General features: G+C 43.2%; 2 non-coding genes across 2 annotated transcripts; both read left to right on the plus strand.

Moving 5' to 3' along the window:
- The first annotated feature begins 1,950 nt into the window (after positions 1–1,950).
- LOC115414437 (U1 spliceosomal RNA) lies at positions 1,951–2,114 on the plus strand. The gene has a single exon (XR_003934640.1). It is a non-coding gene; the product is annotated as a U1 spliceosomal RNA (small nuclear RNA).
- Positions 2,115–7,811: 5,697 nt separating this feature from the next.
- LOC115414452 (U2 spliceosomal RNA) lies at positions 7,812–8,001 on the plus strand. Its single transcript, XR_003934654.1, has one exon. It is a non-coding gene; the product is annotated as a U2 spliceosomal RNA (small nuclear RNA).
- Positions 8,002–11,764: the final 3,763 nt, after the last annotated feature.

Raw genomic sequence — 11,764 nt, forward strand, 5'->3', positions numbered from 1 at the left:
GTGTCATTATTAAATACTGGACCTCTCAAGAATCAATTCTTAATATCTTTTTTTAAACTGAATTCTGTTTGATATTTGTTTGATCTCCACACACAGTTTCTTCCACAGATGGTCATACACAAACTTTTAAACCTAGTGTGTACTTTATGAATCTTTAAATTTAATTTTCCCCTTAAATCATAACCTCCGTCTCTTTCACAGAACATTTGTTGAATATTGTCCAGGAGTTAAAGTTATTCTTTGCTTCATACATTATTTGAATAGTTTTGAATTCCACAAGGTCAATGAGTTTTTCAGTTTTAGACAAAGGTAAAAATAGTGGATTTGTGTGTTCACCAAAAACAACATTGTGAACGATTTTTCTTGCTCTTTTTTGCAGTAGAAAAAGTCTGTGTAATGAGGTAATGAAACTCCTCCTTCTAGTGTCTGTCAAACACACAGCCGTTCACACACTCAGACACACTGTGGTCCAGGATGGGATGGAAGGTTCCACATGTCCAATGGGTCTGAGTCCTCCAGGACACAGGCCTGCAGTGCACTCTGCTGGTCTGGAGGAGTCAGTGCAGCTCCATCAGGACCATCACACCAGGTGAACTTTGGTCCACAAACGTCCACTTCTGGAATTATCTTCAAATGTGACACTGAAAAATGTCCAGTTCACAGATGATTAAAACAACAAGGACTGAACTGTTGTCCATGTTTGTTCTCAGTAATAGTTTCAGTCTAAGCAGATGCTTTCAGATTGGTTCATGCTCAGGTGGTCTTCTGTCTTTGGTTTGGGTTTTGGTCCATTATTACTTTTCCACTCACAGAACCAGAGTTTGCTGCTTTATTCCTTCACATAAACTTTTACCAGGTGTGTGTGTTTGTGTGTGTGTGTGTGTGTGTGTGTTTGTGTGTGTGTGTGTGTGTGTGTGTTTGTGTGTTTGTGTGTGTGTGTGTGTGTGTGTGTTTGTGTGTGTGTGTGTGTGTGTGTGTGTGTTTGTGTGTGTGTGTGTGTTTGTGTGTGTGTGTGTGTGTGTGTTTGTGTGTGTGTGTGTGTGTTTGTGTGTTTGTGTGTGTGTGTGTGTGTGTGTGTGTTGTGTGTGTGTGTGTGTGTGTGTGTGTGTGTTTGTGTGTGTGTGTGTGTTTGTGTGTGTGTGTGTGTGTGTGTTTGTGTGTGTGTGTGTGTGTGTGTGTTTGTTTGTGTGTGTGCATGTATTTGTGCGTGTGTGTTTGTTTGTGTGTGAGCGTGTGTTTGTGTGTGTTATCATCTTTCAAAAACACTGTAAACTGTGATTAATGATATCAATGAAATCAATGATGATTTCTGAATGATTTATATTAGAATTAAACAAGAACCACTTATATTATTATTATTATTATTATTATTATTATTATTATTATTATTATTATTATCATTATCATTATTATTATTATTATTATTATTATTATTATTATTATTATTATTATTATTATTATTATTCTCATTAATAATAATAACCTGTTCTCAGCGATGACTGATGCATCTTTGTTTCTTGCCTTTTTTTTCTACATATTCTATAAATGTAACATTTCCACCCAGTTAAATACTTGGTCAGTATTAGTGTGATTTATTTCTTTTTTCAGCCTGTTCTCTTATTACCAGTGGATCTTTTTGTCTCCCACTAGTGGCCGTCCAGAGGAGGTGCAGCTGTAGTTCAGACTCTAGACCAATAGGACGTAAACAGGAAACAGAAGTGACAGCCAGGGAAGTCCTGACAGCGTGTACATTGTTGCAGGTAAATGTAGTTGTAATGCAGTCAGAGCTGCCTCAGCTGTGTGAGTGTGGACAGGAGGACTTGTTGTGCTCCATAATCCTACCCACACACGGGACCTGTTCTAGTGTGGCTTTGGTCCAGTCTGACTGATGACCCTGACCCAACATGGTGGCTCTGTCAGTGAGTGCTGTGTCTGTCAGCTGTCACTATCATATGTACCTGGCAGAGGAGACACCACAACCAAGGACATGGTCCACCCATGGAGGAGTTCAACTATTGCATTATGGTTGTCTAACCTCTGTGAATCTGTAAATGTGGGAATTAAACCTGTATAGTTGCTGACAGTGGGGGTTTGCATTCATACTTTGGCCTCATGATATGATGAAGAAAAGAAAGTTAACTGTCAACAATTACACTAACCTGAACATTGTGTGGTATTATAATAAACAGACAATTTAATGTAGTATTACTTGTACCTGATTTCAGTTGCCGTAGTTCTCCACCAGAGGGCACCACAGCTCCATCAGTACAGTGGAGTGGGTTCATAGTACACTGTAATAATGTAGAGGTGAGTAATAGAGTAAATAGAACAGATGTAATGGAACACAGATACAGTTTCACATGTAGTAGAGGACCACAGGAGGAATAGTCCTCATCAATAATCTATCATTTCATTGTTGTCTTTATTACATAGATCTGGTCTGGATGTAGAAACAGGACAATTAACCCTTACAGACCCAGACGTCCTCCTATAACCCTTACAGACCCAGACGTCCTCCTTTAACCCTTAAAGACCCAGACGTCCTCCTTTAACCCTTACAGACCCAGACGTCCTCCTATAACCCTTACAGACCCACACGTCCACCTTTAACCCTTACAGACCCAGACGTCCACCTTTAACCCTTACAGACCCAGACGTCCACCTTTAACCCTTAAAGACCCAGACGTCCACCTTTAACCCTTACAGACCCAGACGTCCTCCTTTAACCCTTAAAGACCCAAACGTCCACCTTTAACCCTTACAGACCCAAACGTCCACCTTTAACCCTTACAGACCCAGACGTCCAACTTTAACCCTTACAGACCCAAACGTCCACCTTTAACCCTTACAGACCCAGACGTCCACCTTTAACCCTTAAAGACCCAGACGTCCACCTTTAACCCTTAAAGACCCAGACGTCCACCTTTAACCCTTAAAGACCCAGACGTCCACCTTTAACCCTTACAGACCCAGACGTCCACCTTTAACCCTTACAGACCCAGACGTCCACCTTTAACCCTTACAGACCCAGACGTCCACCTTTAACCCTTAAAGACCCAGACGTCCACCTTTAACCCTTAAAGACCCAGACGTCCACCTTTAACCCTTACAGACCCAGACGTCCACCTTTAACCCTTACAGACCCAGACGTCCTCCTTTAACCCTTACAGACCCAAACGTCCACCTTTAACCCTTACAGACCCAAACGTCCACCTTTAACCCTTACAGACCCAAACGTCCACCTTTAACCCTTACAGACCCAAACGTCCACCTTTAACCCTTACAGACCCAGACGTCCACCTTTAACCCTTAAAGACCCAGACGTCCACCTTTAACCCTTAAAGACCCAGACGTCCACCTTTAACCCTTACAGACCCAAACATCCACCTTTAACCCTTACAGACCCAAACGTCCACCTTTAACCCTTACAGACCCAGACGTCCACCTTTAACCCTTACAGACCCAGACGTCCACCTTTAACCCTTACAGACCCAGACGTCCTCCTTTAACCCTTAAAGACCCAAACGTCCACCTTTAACCCTTACAGACCCAAACGTCCACCTTTAACCCTTACAGACCCAAACGTCCACCTTTAACCCTTAAAGACCCAGACGTCCTCCTTTAACCCTTACAGACCCAAACGTCCACCTTTAACCCTTACAGACCCAAACGTCCTCCTTTAACCCTTACAGACCCAGACGTCCACCTTTAACCCTTAAAGACCCAGACGTCCACCTTTAACCCTTACAGACCCAGACGTCCACCTTTAACCCTTAAAGGCCCAGACGTCCACCTTTAACCCTTACAGACCCAGACGTCCACCTTTAACCCTTACAGACCCAGACGTCCACCTTTAACCCTTAAAGGCCCAGACGTCCACCTTTAACCCTTACAGACCCAAACGTCCACCTTTAACCCTTAAAGACCCAGACGTCCTCCTTTAACCCTTACAGACCCAGACGTCCACCTTTAACCCTTACAGACCCAAACGTCCACCTTTAACCCTTACAGACCCAGACGTCCACCTTTAACCCTTAAAGACCCAGATGTCCACCTTTAACCCTTAAAGACCCAGACGTCCACCTTTAACCCTTAAAGACCCAGACGTCCACCTTTAACCCTTACAGAACCAGACGTCCACCTTTAACCCTTAAAGGCCCAGACGTCCACCTTTAACCCTTACAGACCCAGACGTCCACCTTTAACTCTTACAGACCCAGACGTCCACCGTTAACCCTTAAAGACCCAGACGTCCACCTTTAACCCTTACAGACCCAAACGTCCACCTTTAACCCTTAAAGACCCAGACGTCCTCCTTTAACCCTTACAGACCCAGACGTCCAACTTTAACCCTTACAGACCCAAACGTCCACCTTTAACCCTTACAGACCCAGACGTCCACCTTTAACCCTTAAAGACCCAGACGTCCACCTTTAACCCTTAAAGACCCAGACGTCCACCTTTAACCCTTAAAGACCCAGACGTCCACCTTTAACCCTTACAGACCCAGACGTCCACCTTTAACCCTTACAGACCCAGACGTCCACCTTTAACCCTTACAGACCCAGACGTCCACCTTTAACCCTTAAAGACCCAGACGTCCACCTTTAACCCTTAAAGACCCAGACGTCCACCTTTAACCCTTACAGACCCAGACGTCCACCTTTAACCCTTACAGACCCAAACGTCCACCTTTAACCCTTACAGACCCAGACGTCCACCTTTAATCCTTACAGACCCAAACGTCCACCTTTAACCCTTACAGACCCAAACGTCCACCTTTAACCCTTACAGACCCAGACGTCCACCTTTAACCCTTAAAGACCCAGACGTCCACCTTTAACCCTTACAGACCCAAACGTCCACCTTTAACCCTTACAGACCCAGACGTCCACCTTTAACCCTTAAAGACCCAGACGTCCACCTTTAACCCTTACAGACCCAGACGTCCACCGTTAACCCTTAAAGACCCAGACGTCCACCTTTAACCCTTACAGACCCAAACGTCCTCCTTTAACCCTTACAGACCCAGACGTCCACCTTTAACCCTTAAAGACCCAGACGTCCACCTTTAACCCTTACAGACCCAGACGTCCACCTTTAACCCTTAAAGGCCCAGACGTCCACCTTTAACCCTTACAGACCCAGACGTCCACCTTTAACCCTTACAGACCCAGACGTCCACCTTTAACCCTTAAAGGCCCAGACGTCCACCTTTAACCCTTACAGACCCAGACGTCCACCTTTAACCCTTACAGACCCAGACGTCCACCGTTAACCCTTAAAGACCCAGACGTCCACCTTTAACCCTTACAGACCCAAACGTCCACCTTTAACCCTTAAAGACCCAGACGTCCTCCTTTAACCCTTACAGACCCAGACGTCCACCTTTAACCCTTACAGACCCAAACGTCCACCTTTAACCCTTACAGACCCAGACGTCCACCTTTAACCCTTAAAGACCCAGACGTCCACCTTTAACCCTTAAAGACCCAGACGTCCACCTTTAACCCTTAAAGACCCAGACGTCCACCTTTAACCCTTACAGACCCAGACGTCCACCTTTAACCCTTACAGACCCAAACGTCCACCTTTAACCCTTACAGACCCAGACGTCCACCTTTAATCCTTACAGACCCAAACGTCCACCTTTAACCCTTACAGACCCAAACGTCCACCTTTAACCCTTACAGACCCAGATGTCCACCTTTAACCCTTAAAGACCCAGACGTCCACCTTTAACCCTTACAGACCCAGACGTCCACCTTTAACCCTTACAGACCCAAACGTCCACCTTTAACCCTTACAGACCCAGACGTCCACCTTTAATCCTTACAGACCCAAACGTCCACCTTTAACCCTTACAGACCCAAACGTCCACCTTTAACCCTTACAGACCCAGATGTCCACCTTTAACCCTTAAAGACCCAGACGTCCACCTTTAACCCTTACAGACCCAGACGTCCACCTTTAACCCTTACAGACCCAGACGTCCACCTTTAACCCTTACAGACCCAGACGTCCACCTTTAACCCTTAAAGACCCAGACGTCCACCTTTAACCCTTACAGACCCAGACGTCCACCTTTAACCCTTAAAGACCCAGACGTCCACCTTTAACCCTTAAAGACCCAGACGTCCACCTTTAACCCTTACAGACCCAAACGTCCACCTTTAACCCTTACAGACCCAAACGTCCACCTTTAACCCTTACAGACCCAAACGTCCACCTTTAACCCTTACAGACCCAGACGTCCACCTTTAACCCTTAAAGACCCAAACGTCCACCTTTAACCCTTACAGACCCAGACGTCCACCTTTAACCCTTACAGACCCAGACGTCCTCCTTTAACCCTTACAGACCCAGACGTCCACCTTTAACCCTTACAGACCCAGACGTCCACCTTTAACCCTTACAGACCCAAACGTCCACCGTTAACCCTTAAAGACCCAGACGTCCTCCTTTAACCCTTACAGACCCAGACGTCCTCCTTTAACCCTTACAGACCCAGACGTCCACCTTTAACCCTTACAGACCCAAACGTCCACCGTTAACCCTTAAAGACCCAGACGTCCTCCTTTAACCCTTACAGACCCAAACGTCCACCTTTAACCCTTACAGACCGAGACGTCCACCTTTAACCCTTAAAGGCCCAGACGTCCACCTTTAACCCTTACAGACCGAGACGTCCACCTTTAACCCTTAAAGGCCCAGACGTCCACCTTTAACCCTTACAGACCCAGACGTCCACCTTTAACCCTTAAAGACCCAGACGTCCACCTTTAACCCTTAAAGGCCCAGATGTCCACCTTTAACCCTTACAGACCCAGACGTCGACCTTTAACCCTTAAAGACCCAGACGTCCACCTTTAACCCTTAAAGGCCCAGATGTCCACCTTTAACCCTTACAGACCCAGACGTCCTCCTTTAACCCTTAAAGACCCAGACGTCCACCTTTAACCCTTACAGACCCAAACGTCCACCTTTAACCCTTACAGACCCAGACGTCCACCTTTAACCCTTAAAGACCCAGACGTCCACCTTTAACCCTTACAGACCCAGACGTCCACCGTTAACCCTTAAAGACCCAGACGTCCACCTTTAACCCTTACAGACCCAAACGTCCTCCTATAACCCTTAAAGACCCAGACGTCCTCCTTTAACCCTTACAGACCCAGACGTCCTCCTATAACCCTTAAAGACCCAGACGTCCTCCTATAACCCTTAAAGACCCAGACGTCCTCCTATAACCCTTAAAGACCCAGACGTCCTCCTATAACCCTTACAGACCCAAACGTCCACCTTTAACCCTTACAGACCCAGACGTCCACCTTTAATCCTTACAGACCCAAACGTCCACCTTTAACCCTTAAAGACCCAGACGTCCACCTTTAACCCTTAAAGACCCAGACGTCCACCTTTAACCCTTACAGACCCAAACGTCCACCTTTAACCCTTACAGACTCAGACGTCCACCTTTAACCCTTACAGACCCAAACGTCCTCCTTTAACCCTTACAGACCCAGACGTCCACCTTTAACCCTTACAGACCCAAACGTCCTCCTTTAACCCTTACAGACCCAAACGTCCACCTTTAACCCTTACAGACCCAAACGTCCACCTTTAACCCTTACAGACCCAAACGTCCACCTTTAACCCTTACAGACCCAAACGTCCACCTTTAACCCTTAAAGACCCAAACGTCCACCTTTAACCCTTACAGACCCAAACGTCCACCTTTAACCCTTTGTTCCACTCCGTTAACCCATGATGGAGAATTACAACAGGGAGAATGGGCCGCTCATGTCCCCGTTGCTTCTCGGCCTTTTGCTCAGATCGACTGTAGTATCTGTTCTAATCAGTCTAATGTCTGATACGTCCTCTATCTGGGAACCATGTATTAAGTTGGTTTGTGGATCAGGGAGTTGGAGTAGGGGCTTGCTCCGTCCACTCCACACACTGACCTGGTTTTGCAGTACCTCCAGGAACGGTGCAACCCTTTTTCTCTGCTTGTCAAATAGTAGAAGTCAACGGTTGCCCTTGTTTCATGTCAACACAGAAGCTGTGTGTCTCCTTGGTAAAGGCTTTGGTTGAACCACTGCCTGGAACTTCACCCACAGACAGGGGGAGACAGTCTGTGACAGGCTGCGCTGCTCTGTTTCACTGTGCCTGGGCTGAGATTGACCTTATTCAAACTGTGTTCTTTAACCAGAAGTTGCATCATGTCAGTGCAGGAGATCCAGACGCTCTAGAGCCATGACCAAGTGGAACTGGATCTACTGGGAGTTGATGTTCCACCAAAATGACCTGGAAAATAGAGTTGGACGGACAAAAAACTCCAGTGTTGGTTTAAATCAGGGTTCTAAACTGCTGTTCTGTCAGGTTCCACATTCAGTCCGATCTGATCTGCAGTAGACCCAACCAGGAAAAGAAGAACAGAAGAACCCAGAAAGAATGACAACTGCACATTTTTGTCTTTGTTTTAGTGCAAAAAAAAACCAAAACATTAAATTATGAAGATATTTAATTTTATAAACTGTCCAAACAAAAAAGATGTGAATAACCTGAAAAAAATGAAATTTCTTCAGAAAAATCAGTGCAGTTTTCCCAATCTTCTTCGTCCACTTCTCATTAGTCCAAGTACATTCTGGACCAGATCTCCAAAGACACTAAACACTGAGGAACAGGAAGGAAAGAGTTCAAACTGGACTGAATTTAATACAGACATTTCAGGTTGGACACATGTGTTCAGGTTAGTCACATTTTATTGGTACAGGAGAGTTTGGAAATGGAAAGAGTTTCAGAATTTCATGTTATTTTTTGCACCAAAACAGACAAAAATGTGAAGTTTATCGGCATAATGTCATATTATTTTCCATCAAACCCAGTAGTAAATCTGCAGTGGTTCTTCTGTGTGGGTTCTTCTGCTGTTCTTATTGGACTGTAGATCAGATTGGTCTGGATGTGGAACCCACACTAAAATGAGTTCCACAGCCTGGACTCTGGAATTCAGATTCATCCCACAGGCTGCATCGGAACCTTTGGTGGGCTGCATTTGGCCCCCGGCCCACATGTTTGACAGCCCTGCTTTAAGCACAGGACCAAGGTTAAAATCCTGACATCTCTAACCTGACACCTCCTGATCTGTACAAGAGGACTCCTGTTCCTGCTTTTGTTCTTCCATCTCTTACCTGTGTGCTGGCTCCAGCAGGTGGACCGGGTGGACCAGGTGGACCAGATGGACCATGTGGACCAGGTGGACCAGATGGACCAGGTGGACCAGGTGGACCAGACCTCATGATCACAAGCTGAAGCTACAGTGTGTTCACAATACTGTGTAGAAATCCACAATATCGAGTACTTAACCCTTTCATGCATGAATTATGAGACCCCCGATCAAGATTTTTATTCCTGAGTGTTTCTATTCCTCTTTAGGTATGAAAAAAAAAAACATGCCTAAAGAAAATTTCCTTCTGAACCTATTTTTCATGGAGTTGTAAAACTGTCCACTCAGCTGGACCCCACGCATTTAATTTATGAAGCAAAGAAACTTACTGATGCACTGTGGGAAAACTGAACTAAAACCATTGGAATGCTTATTGTAGGTCATTCATGTCTCAGACAGGAGGAGGGGTTCGTTTACCTGCTTTAATAGTTTGTCTGATCAATGAATTATCCACAATAATTCTATGGCAGACAGTCTGAACCTTCAGCAGACATTTAGAATGCAGCTAATCTGAACTTTCCTCACATTTTAGAACTCTAATACCAGGAAGTACTCACTTCATGGACAGAATATGCAAAAAAAAACAACAACTTTTGTTTAAAAATGTTAATTACAGACAATTAACAATCACAAGCAATTGATTTACACTTAAACATGTTCCTCTAGATCACGTTTATCAAAAACAGCAAAGTTGTAATATTAGTGTAATTAGATTCCTCTGTTCCGGTATTAAAGGAGGTTTGGTGTAATATTAGTGTAATTAGATTCCTTTATTCCGGTATTAAAGGATGTTTGGTGTAATATGAGTGTAATTAGATTCCTCTTTTCCAGTATTAAAGGAGGTTTGGTGTAATATTAGTGTAATTAGATTCCTTTATTCCGGTATTAAAGGAGGATTGGTGTAATATTAGTGTAATTAGATTCCTTTTTCCAGTACTAAAGGAGGTTTGGTGTAATATGAGTGTAATTAGATTCCTCTTTTCCGGTATTAAAGGAGGTTTGGTGTAATATGAGTGTAATTAGATTCCTCTTTTCCGGTATTAAAGGAGGTTTGGTGTAATATGAGTGTAATTAGATTCCTCTTTTCCGGTATTAAAGGAGGTTTGGTGTAATATTAGTGTAATTAGATTCCTTTTTCCAGTACTAAAGGAGGTTTGGTGTAATATGAGTGTAATTAGATTCCTCTTTTCCGGTATTAAAGGAGGTTTGGTGTAATATTAGTGTAATTAGATTCCTCTTTCCCGGTATTAAGGGAGGTTTGGTGTAATATGAGTGTAATTAGATTCCTCTTTTCTGGTATTAAAGGAGGTTTGGTGTAATATGAGTGTAATTAGATTCCTCTTTTCTGGTATTAAAGGAGGTTTGGTGTAATATGAGTGTAATTAGATTCCTCTTTTCTGGTATTAAAGGAGGTTTGGTGTAATATGAGTGTAATTAGATTCCTCTTTTCCGGTATTAAAGGAGGTTTGGTGTAATATGAGTGTAATTAGATTCCTCTTTTCCGGTATTAAAGGAGGTTTGGTGTAATATGAGTGTAATTAGGTTCCTCTTTTCCGGTATTAAAGGAGGTTTGGTGTAATATGAGTGTAATTAGATTCCTCTTTTCTGGTATTAAAGGAGGTTTGGTGTAATATGAGTGTAATTAGATTCCTCTTTTCTGGTATTAAAGGAGGTTTGGTGTAATATTAGTGTAGTTAGATTCCTTTTTCCAGTACTAAAGGAGGTTTGGTGTAATATTAGTGTAATTAGATTCCTTTTTCCCGGTATTAAAGGAGGTTTGGTGTAATATTATTGTAATTAGATTCCTCTTTTCCGGTATTAAAGGACGTTTGGTGTAATATTAGTGTAATTAGATTCCTTTTTTCCAGTACTAAAGGAGGTTTGGTGTAATATGAGTGTAATTAGATTCCTTTTTTCCAGTACTAAAGGAGGTTTGGTGTAATATTAGTGTAATTTGATTCCTTTTTTCCAGTACTAAAGGAGGTTTGGTGTAATATGAGTGTAATTAGATTCCTTTTTTCCAGTAGTAAAGGAGGTTTGGTGTAATATGAGTGTAATTAGATTACTTTTTTCCCGTAGTAAAGGAGGTTTGGTGTAATATGAGTGTAATTAGATTCCTTTTTTCCCGTAGTAAAGGAGGTTTGGTGTAATATGAGTGTAATTAGATTCCTTTTTTCCCGTAGTAAAGGAGGTTTGGTGTAATATTATTGTAATTAGATTCCTCTTTTCTGGTATTAAAGGAGATTTGGTGTAATATGAGTGTAATTAGATTCCTCTTTTCCGGTATTAAAGGAGGTTTGGTGTAATATTAGTGTAATTAGATTCCTTTTTTCCGGTACTAAAGGAGGTTTGGTGTAATATTACTGTAATTAGATTCCTTTATTCCAGTACGAAAGGAGGTTTGGTGTAATATTACTGTAATTAGATTCCTTTCTTCCGGTACTAAAGGAGGTTTGGTGTAATATGAGTGTAATTAGATTACCTTTTTCCAGTACTAAAGGAGGTTTTGGTGTAATATTATTGTAATTAGATTCCTTT

The sequence above is a fragment of the Sphaeramia orbicularis genome, chromosome 22 (genome assembly GCF_902148855.1).
Source record: "Sphaeramia orbicularis chromosome 22, fSphaOr1.1, whole genome shotgun sequence".
Classification (NCBI taxonomy): Eukaryota; Metazoa; Chordata; class Actinopteri; order Kurtiformes; family Apogonidae; genus Sphaeramia; species Sphaeramia orbicularis.